Raw genomic sequence first — 13,873 nt, 5'->3', positions numbered from 1 at the left:
ACTGATTCAGTGGTTGTTGGCCTGAAAGTTGTGGTAGAGGCACCTGCCTTTGTTGTTGACACTGAAACTGTTGTTGTGGGATTTGGAGTTGTTGTCGAGGCACCAGCAGTTGTTGGTTTGGAAGTTGTTGTAGTGGCACCAACAGTTGTTGACACTGATTCAGTTGTTGTCGGACGAAAGGTTGTGGTAGAAGCACCTGCTGTTGTTGTTGACAATGACACTGTTGTTGGATGTGGAGTGGTTGTTGAGGCACCAGCAGTTGTTGGTTTGGAAGTTGATCTAGTGGCACCAAAAGTTGTTGACACTGATTCAGTTGTTGTAGGACGGGAAGTTGTGGTAGAGGCACCTGCTGTTGTTGTTGACACTGTTGTTGGATTGGGAGTGGTTGTTGAGACACCAGCAGTCGTGGGTTTGGAAGTTGTTGTAGTGGCACCAACAGCTGTGGACACTGTTTCAGTTGTTGTCGGACGGAAGGTTGTGGTAGAGGCAACTGCTGTTGTTGTTGACACTGACACTGTTGTTGTGGGATTCAGAGTTGTTGTCGAGGCACCAGCAGTTGTGGGTTTGGAAGTTGTTGTAGTGTCACCAACAGTTGTGGACACTGTTTCAGTTGTTGTCGGACGGAAGGTTGTGGTAGAGGCACCTGCTGTTGTTGTTGACACTGTTGTTGGATTGGGAGTGGTTGTTGAGACACCAGCAGTTATGGGTTTGGAAGTTGTTGTAGTGGCACCAACAGTTGTGGACACTGTTTCAGTTGTTGTCGGACGGAAGGTTGTGGTAGAGGCAACTGCTGTTGTTGTTGACACTGACACTGTTGTTGTGGGATTCAGAGTTGTTGTCGAGGCACCAGCAGTTGTGGGTTTGGAAGTTGTTGTAGTGTCACCAACAGTTGTGGACACTGTTTCAGTTGTTGTCGGACGGAAGGTTGTGGTAGAGGCACCTGCTGTTGTTGTTGACACTGACACTGTTGTTGTGGGATTCAGAGTTGTTGTCGAGGCACCAGCAGTTGTTGGTTTGGAAGTTGTTGTAGTGTCACCAACAGTTGTTGGCACTGATTCAGTGGTTGTTGGCCTGAAAGTTGTAGTAGAGGCACCTGCTGTTGTTGTTGACACTGTTGTTGGATTGGGAGTGGTTGTTGAGACACCAGCAGTTGTTGGTTTGGAAGTTGTTGTAGTGGCACCAACAGTTTTTGGCCCTGATTCAGTGGTTGTTGACCTGAAAGTTGTAGTAGAGGCACCTGCTGTTGTTGTTGACACTGTTGTTGGATTGGGAGTGGTTGTTGAGACACCAGCAGTTGTTGGTTTGGAAGTTGTTGTGGTGGCACCAACAGTTGTTGGCACTGATTCAGTGGTTGTTGGCCTGAAAGTTGTAGTAGAGGCACCTGCTGTTGTTGTTGACACTGTTGTTGGATTGGGAGTGGTTGTTGAGACACCAGCAGTTGTTGGTTTGGAAGTTGTTGTGGTGGCACCAACAGTTGTTGGCACTGATTCAGTGGTTGTTGGCCTGAAAGTTGTGGTAGAGGCACCTGCTTTTGTTGTTGACACTGAAACTGTTGTTGTGGGATTTGGAGTTGTTGTTGAGGCACCAGCAGTTGTTGGTTTGGAAGTTGATCTAGTGGCACCAACAGTTGTTGACACTGATTCAGTTGTTGTAGGACGGGAAGTTGTGGTAGAGGCACCTGCTGTTGTTGTTGACACTGACACTGTTGTTGTGGGATTCAGAGTTGTTGTTGAGGCACCAGCAGTTGTTGGTTTGGAAGTTGTTGTAGTGTCACCAACAGTTGTTGGCACTGATTCAGTTGTTGTTGGCCTGAAAGTTGTAGTAGAGGCACCTGCTGTTGTTGTTGACACTGTTGTTGGATTGGGAGTGGTTGTTGAGACACCAGCAGTTGTTGGTTTGGAAGTTGTTGTAGTGGCACCAACAGTTGTTGACACAGATTCAGTTGTTGTAGGACGGAAGGTTGTGGTAGAGGCACCTGCTGTTGTTGTTGACACTGACACTGTTGTTGGATTGGGAGTAGTTTTTGAGACACCAGCAGTTGTTGATTTGGAAGTTGCTGTAGTGGCACCAACAGTTGTTGACACTGATTCAGTTGTTGTAGGACGGGAAGTTGTGGTAGAGGCACCTGCTGTTGTTGTTGACACTGTTGTTGGATTGGGAGTGGTTGTTGAGACACCAGCAGTTGTTGGTTTGGAAGTTGTTGTGGTGGCACCAACAGTTGTTGGCAATGATTCAGTGGTTGTTGGCCTGAAAGTTGTGGTAGAGGCACCTGCTGTTGTTGTTGACACTGACACTGTTGTTGTGGGATTTGGAGTTGTTGTCAAGGCACTAGCACTTGTTGGTTTGGAAGTTGTTGTAGTGGCACCAACAGTTGTTGACACTGATTCAGTTGTTGTCGGACGGAATGTTGTGGTAGAAGCACCTGCTGTTGTTGTTGACACTGACACTGTTGTTGGATTTGGAGTGGTTGTTGAGGCACCAGCAGTTGTTGGTTTGGAAGTTGCTGTAGTGGCACCAACAGTTGTTGACACTGATTCAGTTGTTGTAGGCTGGGAAGTTGTGGTAGAGGCACCTGCTGTTGTTGTTGACACTGACACTGTTGTTGTGGGATTCAGAGTTGTTGTCGAGGCACCAGCAGTTGTGGGTTTGGAAGTTGTTGTAGTGGCACCAACAGTTGTGGACACTGTTTCAGTTGTTGTCGGACGGAAGGTTGTGGTAGAGGCACCTGCTGTTGTTGTTGACACTGACACTGTTGTTGTGGGATTCAGAGTTGTTGTCGAGGCACCAGCAGTTGTGGGTTTGGAAGTTGTTGTAGTGTCAGCAACAGTTGTGGACACTGTTTCAGTTGTTGTCGGACGGAAGGTTGTGGTAGAGGCACCTGCTGTTGTTGTTGACACTGTTGTTGGATTGGGAGTGGTTGTTGAGACACCAGCAGTTGTTGGTTTGGAAGTTGTTGTAGTGGCACCAACAGTTTTTGGCACTGATTCAGTGGTTGTTGACCTGAAAGTTGTAGTAGAGGCACCTGCTGTTGTTGTTGACACTGTTGTTGGATTGGGAGTGGTTGTTGAGACACCAGCAGTTGTTTGTTTGGAAGTTGTTGTGGTGGCACCAACAGTTGTTGCCACTGATTCAGTGGTTGTTGGCCTGAAAGTTGTAGTAGAGGCACCTGCTGTTGTTGTTGACACTGACACTGTTGTTGTGGGATTTGGAGTTATTGTCGAGGCACCAGCACTTGTTGGTTTGGAAGTTGTTGTAGTGGCACCAACAGTTGTTGACACTGATTCAGTTGTTGTCGGACGGAAGGTTGTGGTAGAAGCACCTGCTGTTGTTGTTGACACTGACACTGTGGTTGGATTTGGAGTGGTTGTTGAGGCACCAGCAGTTGTTGGTTTGGAAGTTGCTGTAGTGGCACCAACAGTTGTTGACACTGATTCAGTTGTTGTAGGACGGGAAGTTGTGGTAGAGGCACCTGCCGTTGTTGTTGACACTGACACTGTTGTTGTGGGATTCAGAATTGTTGTCGAGACACCAGCAGTTGTTGGTTTGGAAGTTGTTGTAGTGGCACCAACAGTTGTGGACACTGTTTCAGTTGTTGTCGGACGGAAGGTTGTGGCAGAGGCACCTGTTGTTGTTGTTGACACTGACACTGTTGTTGTGGGATTCAGAGTTGTTGTCGAGGCACCAGCAGTTGTGGGTTTGGAAGTTGTTGTAGTGGCACCAACAGTTGTGGACACTGTTTCAGTTGTTGTCGGATGGAAGGTTGTGGTAGAGGCACCTGCTGTTGTTGTTGAAACTGACACTGTTGTTGGATTGGGAGTGGTTGTTGAGACACCAGCAGTTGTTGGTTTGGAAGTTGTTGTAGTGGCACCAACAGTTGTTGGCACTGATTCAGTGGTTGTTGACCTGAAAGTTGTAGTAGAGGCACCTGTTGTTGTTGTTGACACTGTTGTTGGATTGGGAGTGGTTGTTGAGACACCAACAGTTGTTGGTTTGGAAGTTGTTGTGGTGGCACCAACAGTTGTTGGCACTGATTCAGTGGTTGTTGGCCTGAAAGTTGTGGTAGAGGCACCTGCTGTTGTTGTTGACACTGAAACTGTTGTTGTGGGTTTTGGAGTTGTTGTCGAGGCACCAGCAGTTGTTGGTTTGGAAGTTTTTGTAGTAGCACCAACAGTTGTTGACACTGATTCAGTTGTTGTAGGACGGGAAGTTGTGGTAGAGGCCCCTGCTGTTGTTGTTAACACTGACACTGTTGTTGTGGGATTCACAGTTGTTGTCGAGGCACCAGCAGTTGTTGGTTTGGAAGTTGTTGTAGTGGCACCAACAGTTGTTGACACAGATTCAGTTGTTGTAGGACGGAAGGTTGTGGTAGAGGCACCTGCTGTTGTTGTTGACACTGACACTGTTTTTGGATTGGGAGTAGTTGTTGAGACACCAGCAGTTGTTGGTTTGGAAGTTGCTGTAGTGTCACCAACAGTTGTTGGCACAGATTCAGTGGTGGTTGGCCTGAAAGTTGTGGTAGAGGCACCTGCTGTTGTTGCTGACACTGTTGTTGGATTGGGAGTGGTTGTTGAGACACCAGCAGTTGTTGGTTTGGAAATTGTTGTGGTGGCAACAACAGTTGTTGGCACTGATTCAGTGGTTGTTGGCCTGAAAGTTGTGGTAGAGGCACCTGCTGTTGTTGTTGACACTGAAACTGTTGTTGTGGGATTCGGAGTTGTTGTCGAGGCACCAGCAGTTGTTGTTTTGGAAGTTGTGGTAGAGGCACCTGCTGTTGTTGTTGACACTGACACTGTTGTTGTGGGATTCGGAGTCGTTGTCGAGGCACCAACAGTTGTTTGTTTGGAAGTTGTTGTAGAAGCACCAACTGTTGTTGTTGACACTGAAGCTGATGTGGGCTCGGCAGTTGTCGATGAACTAACTGTGGTTGTGGGTTTTGAAGTTGTTGTCATGGCACCAGCAGTTGTTTGTTTTGAAGTTGTTGTAGATGCACGTGCTGTTGTTGTTGGCTCTGACACAGTTGTTGTGGGGTTGGAAGTTGTTGTAGTGGCACCAACAGTTGTGGGCACTGATTCAGTTGTTGTTGGATGGAAGGTTGTAGTAGAGGCACCTGCTGGTGTTGTTGAAACAGACGTTGATGTTGGATTTGGAGTGGTTGTAGTGGCACCAACAGTTGTTGGCACAGATTCAGTTGTTGTTGGCCTGAAAGTTGTAGTAGAGGCACCTGCTGTTGTTGTTGACACTGTTGTTGGATTGGGAGTGGTTGTTGAGACACCAGCAGTTGTTGGTTTGAAAGTTGTGGTAGAGGCACCTGCTGTTGTTGTTGACACTGAAACTGTTGTTGTGGGATTTGGAGTTGTTGTCGAGGCACCAGCAGTTGTTGGATTGGAAGTTGTTGTAGTGGCACCAACAGTTGTTGGCACTGATTCAGTGGTTGTTGACCTGAAAGTTGTAGTAGAGGCACCTGCTGTTGTTGTTGACACTGACACTGTTGTTGGATTGGGATTAGTTGTTGAGACACCAGCAGTTGTTGGTTTGGAAGTTGCTGTAGTGGCACCAACAGTTGTTGACACTGATTCAGTTGTTGTAGGACGGGAAGTTGTGGTAGAGGCACCCACTGTTGTTTTTGACACTGATACTGTTGTTGGATTTGGAGTGGTTGTTGAGGCACCAGCAGTTGTTGGTTTGGAAGTTGTTGTAGTGGCACCAACTGTTGTTGGCACTGATTCAGTGGTTGTTGGCCTGAAAGTTGTGGTAGAGGCACCTGCTGTTGTTGTTGATACTGACCCTTTTGTTGTGGGATTCAGAGTTGTTGTCGATGCACCAGCAGTTGTGGGTTTTGAAGTTGTTGTAGATGCACGTGCTGTTGTTTTTGAGACTGATACTGTTGTTTTCGGGTTGGGAGTTGTTGTCGTGGCACCAACTGTTGTCATGGCCTGGACGTTTGATTTTGTTGTAGTGTCACTCACCGTTGTCGGTCTGAAGGTTGTAGTTGTTCCAATGCACAAGCTCTCGTCACAACAATTTGGGCCACTTTCAATAGTTCCCACGTTGGACATGAAGGGTAAAGTACCCAGTGCTCTAGAAGCTGTGCACATGTTTGAGGACGAACAGCCAAAAGCTGGGTAGGTGGTTGCACCGTTTTTTACTACCACAGAGATGACATTATTGTTATATACAATTATACAATTATATTATTCTTTTTTTTTTTACATTTTTTTATCCGCATATTTTATCACAGACTCACCTGTTGCCTGGAAACATTGGTTTTCCTCTCCCTGACATTGTAAAGGTGTCGAGCAATCACCAGTGGTTTGGTCACATGATAGACACCAAAGACTGTTGCCACTCTGTTCAACCGGGTCTGAAACAGCAGATTGTTATTGTTTAACTTTAAAAAGGTTGTCGGTCAATGTTATTATTAGGTTCCAAGATGTCATTCTTTATTAAAAGAAATGATGTGTCCATCACATTTGATTGTGTACCAGTCATCATTATTGGTTTCAAGTGACATATTATTGCATATTACACTTTCAGTGATTTTTCTATTTCGCAGATTTTCTATTCATAGTACTTGACAATATAAAAAAAAAAAAAAAAAAACTGTAATTCAATACAGTCTCAAAATGAATTGAACTGTTCTTTTACTTGTATTCATTTAGTTAGACTAATGATTTACACAACACACATTTATGCACTAACAACTATGGACTGAGAAAGAAAACCAGACACAACTGTTTCTTCCCAATGTGGGAAGAATAAAGAAGTATTAAATGAAATGGAACCCATGTACTCGTAGCTGTTCAACTGACCTGTCTGTGTTTAAAATTCAATTGTTTCAAGAATGACTAAAGTTTTGGGCATAACATCTTTAAATATTAAATATAACTATAAAATATATTGAATTTGATTATTAATATTTTTAAACAAAGTTTTGAAGCAACATTTGTTATATATACCCATTATATCAGGGTCATGGTGACCCAAAGGCCCCAAAACAAATGTATTTATTCTACCCCTTCTGTTGCCTTTGATTCAAGATAAATGACCTCCCTGGCTTACAAAAATACATATGCAGTGGTGGAGGTCGGTCATTTTGACCTTGAGATAACCCAAGGGTTAAGACTCAGATTTTATTTTATTGAGTGAATATATTGATATCTTTTTATATCTATATAAAAAAAATAAGATGGTATGAGAAGGAGGAGAAAGAGGAAAAGAAAAAGGGGGAGTGGCTGCTACTCACAAGGTAATGTGTTTGAGTTGCAGTTGTCAGAGTCACAGCACTCCACAGAAGCGATCCCTTTTGATTGACTGATGTCGACCGAAAAGGTCGAGGATCCAGTTTCAGGACAGATCGAGGACTGCGCACATGCTTTGTAGACACTCTGGAATGGAACTCCATCTCCGACCCCTGCAGGGGGAAGAGGTGTGAGTGAGTCATATGTGCGTCGGACTCCATGTTTGAGTCGTTACCTGTGATGGACGCGGTTACACACATCGACTCCGACGTGCACGTCACTGTGCTTGAACAGTCTCCATTGGAGCAGGTGTGACAGTCGCGAGCTCCAACTACATGAGAAAGAAACTTTATTACCCGTTTATAGTATTATTATGTTTAATTAATAAAGAAATGCAAGCTACACTAAAAGTGATCAATGAAAAAATATGTACAATAAATACTGTATATATGTATTTACATCCAAAAAGTTAAAATGTTTAAAATGTTCAGTGAGTTTCAAACTCTTTATTCTTGTATATTTATCACTTTTTACATTATATTCTGTACATGAACCTCCATCATCAATCAATAAATGCTGCGACACAATAACATGCCGTGCTTGATAGTTTCAAATGATACAACAAAATTAACATTAAGTTCCTTTTTTATTTACTACATTAATACATACATTTATTAATTAATATCCAAATAATTAGGCTATTAAAAAAATACAAAGTTAGTAGTAGTTAGTATTATATAGCTATTTAAATACATTTTGTAATATATTTAATGTAAAAAATAAACGTGGAAAAATCTATGTATAAAAATATACAGTATTTTGTCATAAATCTTGGTCATAAAATGATGATTCTATATATATATATATATATAAATACATATATGTTTTTTTTTGTTTTTTTTACAAATATGCATTTAATATTTTACAAAATGTATTTAAATTTTAACAGCTAATAATTGTACGACCAAGATTTATGACAAAATATTGTTTAATTTTATACATTGATTTTATTATATTATTGACCTGTATTTAATCAAGTTATGAATGGCATAACATTTATAATTATTTTCTGTTTTATTATAAACAATCTTAAAACGTAATAAACTGTTTGATTTATTTCATCATTTTATCATCCGTAATGTATAACTGTAAATATATTTTTTATTTGAAACAAATTTTTATTATTACATTTATTTATTGAACATGGAAAAGCAAAATATAGTCAATAATGAAAACAAAAAAAACTAAAATATTAGTGCAATTTTTTTAATTAAGTTATCAAATGTTTTTATAATAATTATAATGTTATTACCACAGGACATAAATGGTGTGATGAATACGATCAGTTCAAGACTCTACCTGTGCTGAAGAGAGCGCTGATGAGGATCAGCTTAGTCCCGGTGAACGTGTCCATCAGGTGGGTTCTGGCGCCGGCTCACCTGCTCAGCCTTATATACGCCACACGTGCGATGACATCCGGGCAGAACCAGAGCGACTGGAACTCCTCAGGATCGGCCCGATGCTGGCCTCTTCTTTTGTGTCCTAAAACGTCATCCTGTCAACACACCTTCTTCACACCCGTTTCCAAAATCAAGAAACGTTTTCTCCCAGTCCCTGCCATGACTCGAGGACTAGGAGAAAATATTTGGTGCCGAAAAACCTTCAGACTGTTTCATGAATATTGTCTAAGTAAGTTTGTCCTTATTGAATAACAAAACAACATCAGCCCTTTTTTTTCTTTTTTGTGGCTCTTCTCCGAAACTCCGGACGACAGATCTCTGAGGGAGACAAATGGAGTTGGAGAATGTTTGTTTGAATGTAAAAGGTGTTTGACTAGAACAGATGAGAATCACAGTGTCACCCACTACAAGTAAATCAAACAAGTGGACAATTTTTAACAGTTATGACCAAACCAAAATTACCAAAAAAAAACATCTTCCGGGCCACGCCTGGAGCTGGACCGTTGAAGTGACCAGAAGAGGAAGTTATTTGACATTTTGTTTCATGTCAAATAATTCATTAAAGCAGTGGTTTTTCTTTTTTAATTATGTTACTGTCCTACATTTAAAAATCCTTCTGACCAGCTCTCTGTCTCCAATGGGATTTCTAGTCAAACTCAAGGCCCGATGGCTAATTAGGGGTTACAAAGTCCTTGAACTTGAAAGTGTCAATTCTGCTTTCAATATTCCCTTTAAGAAATGTATAGCATAGTTAGCTGTTAGCGCCAGTAGTTGCTAGCGAGTTAAGCCTATGGAACAACGTTTGAGATCATATATTTTAAATCCATGCCAACACCTTATTGAGACTATAACTTAAGGTATATTTAACCTGCATCTGACCAATCGATTCTTTAAAAGCAGGTCTAAAGTTAGCGGAACGTCAAATTGTTTTTGAAAGTATTTGAAAAATAAACAAAAAACATCCGTCCTTCTAAAGTAGTCCCCCTGTTTTTTTGTAAATCTTTTAAACAATCACCCTTCCTCATTTTTTATTTAAAAAGATTAATAAAAAAAAAGTTATTTTATTCACTTTTTGCAATTTAAATTTGTTTTATATATTGTCCGCCTCAGTTGTATGTTGTTTATCTAGTTCAGGGATGAATAACGTAACGTGTCCTGCAACACCAAAGGAGTAGCCCTTTGGCCTGTTCAAAAACTACGACTTATTATTTTAGATTATGTGTTTCTTTTCTTTTTGCCCGATTGGTATTTATTGAATGATCAATAATGTGATTAGTGTAAAAGAGGAATGTCAGTTATCAGCTTTAATATAATATTTTATCCCTGATGATCCCTGACCAACTTGAATTTCATATTATTTTTTGAGTGTTTGATTTTTAATCAAACTCCTTTACTTACACTTTGGATACAAACAAAAGAAAATGTTATTCTTCTACAGTGTATCTATATTTCCTGCTTTGATATGTTTTCTTATTTTATCTTGTTAATAAAAAAAATACACTGTTATGCGGAGGTATACTGGACGATTTTATCAACATCACATTCACGGAGTACAGCGATTCAAAAAAACAAACTGACTCAAACTAACCTTTCACATGAGCTACATGTGCCCCCTCTCTTGGGTTTTTGTTCAGTCCTGAAGGGATCTCTTGCCTTAGATGACATTGCTTGAGATGCATGTCTCAGACTGACTTTTGGACCTGAAGCAGAATAAAAAAGGAATAAAGTAACTATAACAACAACAGCTTATGTGATCGTCTTCAATAAACGACTTCCAAAATTTTAGCGTGATCAGTTTGCGACACCTAGTGGTGACGACTGAAACAAACCAATGTTGAAACGTGTTAATGAACGTGACTTTGCGTTGTCTTAAATAATGTGGTTTAGTGTTGGTCATGTGTTAATGATATTATCTTTTCATAGTATTTTTCTGGTGGAAAATAAACATTAAATAGTTGTACAGGGGGAACTTTTCGGGACCTATATACCTTCAGATAAGGCCTAAAAATAAAAATGATTACATCCATTAGTATACTATAATATGTGCATGTCGTTAATACTGACATATTATTCTGATTGGCTGTGATCAGAATGTTTACCTATTAATATACAACCTGGAAGCTTAAGTATCTAAAAGTATGTGTTTGAAACTAGTACAGTGTCCACTGCCATACCACGGTTAACAATCTGCAGTTTTATATATTTATTCATTGTTTTTGCATACAATTCTGTTGATGTTAATACATTATATTTCAACATCCATGACTCTACTGTATGAATCAGACTGTGTTTTTTATGTTGATTTAAGTGTCACTTAAATAGATCTAGGATCCCTATTGTACTCATCAGTATGTCCATCGTTGCATAAAACTCTTATGATTTAAATATTTGTATTAGAAAATGATGAAGATGTTTTACCCCAACCACACCCACTCTGTTGTGATTGGTAAAGCAACAAGGTTTTTCACCGTGCGTCATCCATCCCAAAAGTCTTCACCCCCAAGGGACTTGCTGTATAAACAAAGCAGGGCGTGATTAGAGCTGGCTGGAGGAGAAGTGAAGACCATTAAAGAGTCATAATGGACTCAAAACATATATTAACGATGAGAGACTTACTGCATCTCGAAGCGGAAGACTTCAACATTTAAAAACAATCGAGTGAGTCAGGAGAGTTGGAGTTTGACACTATTTACCCTTTGGGGGACTCCAGTATTGATGTATCATATAATAACAATAGTAGTTGTTCTTGTGGGTCTATGATGTTTTAGTTGTAAGAGTAAACGCCTCACAGAAAAAAAGGTTGAAGGTCAAGCTGGCATGGAGTACGTTTATTTGAAATAGACGTCAGAATCAATTCAGATGTATAAATGAGTCAAGTTCGTGTACCTCACCACAAACATTGATGGCAGTGGCCAGCGGAAGATGTTCTGCCGGGTGGAAAAGGTTTATGGTCTGTGCGAGAGTGAAACCTGTGGTGGGATGTGGTCTGCAGTAGATTCCACAAATCGAGTTGCACGAATGCAAAATGTCAAAGAAATGCAGCTGAAGATGCGGTGGAAATTTTTTTTTTTTTTCTCATGATTATTTTTTTAAATAAACTTAATAAAGTTGTATTTATACAAAGCTAATGTTGAATAAATGAAGTCTTGTGACGACATTTACACATCATTTAATTAGACAATTCCGAAAGATTTCTAAGATACTCCACATGGAACTAAAAACGACAACCTCATTATCTTCATCTCTATGTATCTTCATCTCTAAGTTGATGCCAAATCTCGCAAATAAAATACTTTACAAGTAAAAGAGAAAAAAAAAAATCTAAATTAGAATATTAAAAAATATAATTTGGCCATGACCTTATCCAAACAAGCTAAAACTTTAAATTTATTGTATATTCTTTTTTTATATATACATTCTATTTTGATATAAATGATCAACCATTTATGAACATAATATTTCAATGTGATAAAAAAGCAACCTTTGACATGCACCTCTTCATGTTTAGTACAGAAAAAAAAAAAAAAAAGAAAAGAAAAAGAAATTTCTCAGACAAGGAGTCACGAACAAAACCCAAACCTCAAAAAGAAATTGTACTGAAAGTTGGTTGAACCACAAGATGAACTGTGAAGTAGAACAGGTTCCAGGTATACAGGGGTGTTTTAGCTCGGAAACTAAATCTGCGGTCAGAAAAAGTTCCATGGGTCATGAAACTTAACGTTTTCACCAAGCTGATTCTACATCAGTACAAACAACCCAATTCTCAATCATGTACAGATAAATCACAGGGATGACTGTTGAATTATATACTATTTATGATGATATTTAAACTTTTAATTTCAATTAAAGCTTGAATTTATATTTTAGTTTAGTTGCAAACTACAAAAGTGAGACAATCACATACGTTGAGATGAATGAAGGTTTATATGGAGGGATTTATTTTATTTTAAATCACTTTATCTCATTTTTTATGTATTCTTCACTGGTTCTGTTCACAAAATTTCATTTTATAACTTCATTGTTTTTTCTTATGTGCGTTGGTCTTGTTAGGCTAAAAGAAAACAATGTCAGTCACATCCCCGGAGTGGACATTGATTGGTCTGTTCAATATTAGCTCTTTTATGTGTTAACGTAGAACCTTCTTTTATAATGATTCAGACAAAAGAACACACTTATATTCCCCCCTGCTGGTTGAAACAGAGGTTGCAGGCAACACTCAATTGCAGCAGAATGTACAGTGGATGACTAGAACAGCATCTTTATGAGGGGCCGTCGGAAACAAAATTCTGTTTTTCTCTCACACTTACTATCAAGTTCTCTCACACTTACTACCAAGTTCTCTCACACTTACTACCAAGTTCTCACACACTTAATATTAAACCCTCTCACACCTTCTATCTAACTTGCTCACATATACTATCAAACTCTTTATTAGCACTTAACAGTACGTGTATGAGTACTTGATTGTACGTGTATGAGTATTTGATAGTGAGCGTAAGATATCTTGTACATAATAAATACATTTCTATTCTATTTAGATTCTTTCTTTTCTTTTTAATATTTTATTTCTGGGTGTTTTTATTTTTCTTCTGGTATATTGCTCTTGCTGTTTGTTAAAAAGAATTTCCCCTCGCGGGATAATAAAGGGATTCTGATTCTGATTCTGATTCTGATAAGTGCATGAGGAATTGGTAGTAAGTGTGAGAGAACTTGATTACACAGGAAGCCATCTTGATTACACCGGAAGCCGCCCCTTTTTTTTGCAACTTCAAAATAAAGTTGTTAAATCAATACTTAATCTCCGGCAGTTTAATACAAATGTTAGGATTGTTATCATGTTATTATTGATATGATCACGTTATTGAATGATATCACAGCATTAATAACGCAATTATTAGAACGTTTCTGCTGATGTACATCATTTCCACCTGAAGTCCGTCTAAGTGCCTGACTTTTTATAGACCAGTGGAGCCTGAAGAGTGAATTCAACACTCACAAGATGAGCATGTAAGTTGTTTTATTATTATTAGCTCTCGTTGTGCACATCAACGTTATATTGTCTCTTTTTAATATACTATTGCAGCAATATTATTGCTTTCGCTAGGAACCTATTTGCATGTTTCGGTAGGACCATTACTTGTGTGACACCAATGAAAACGGTTTTAAAACGTGACT

This window comes from Callionymus lyra, chromosome 2 (assembly GCF_982586985.1).
Source record: "Callionymus lyra chromosome 2, fCalLyr1.hap1.1, whole genome shotgun sequence".
In the NCBI taxonomy this organism is placed as follows: Eukaryota; Metazoa; Chordata; class Actinopteri; order Syngnathiformes; family Callionymidae; genus Callionymus; species Callionymus lyra.
Note: the sequence above shows the minus strand (reverse complement) of the source record.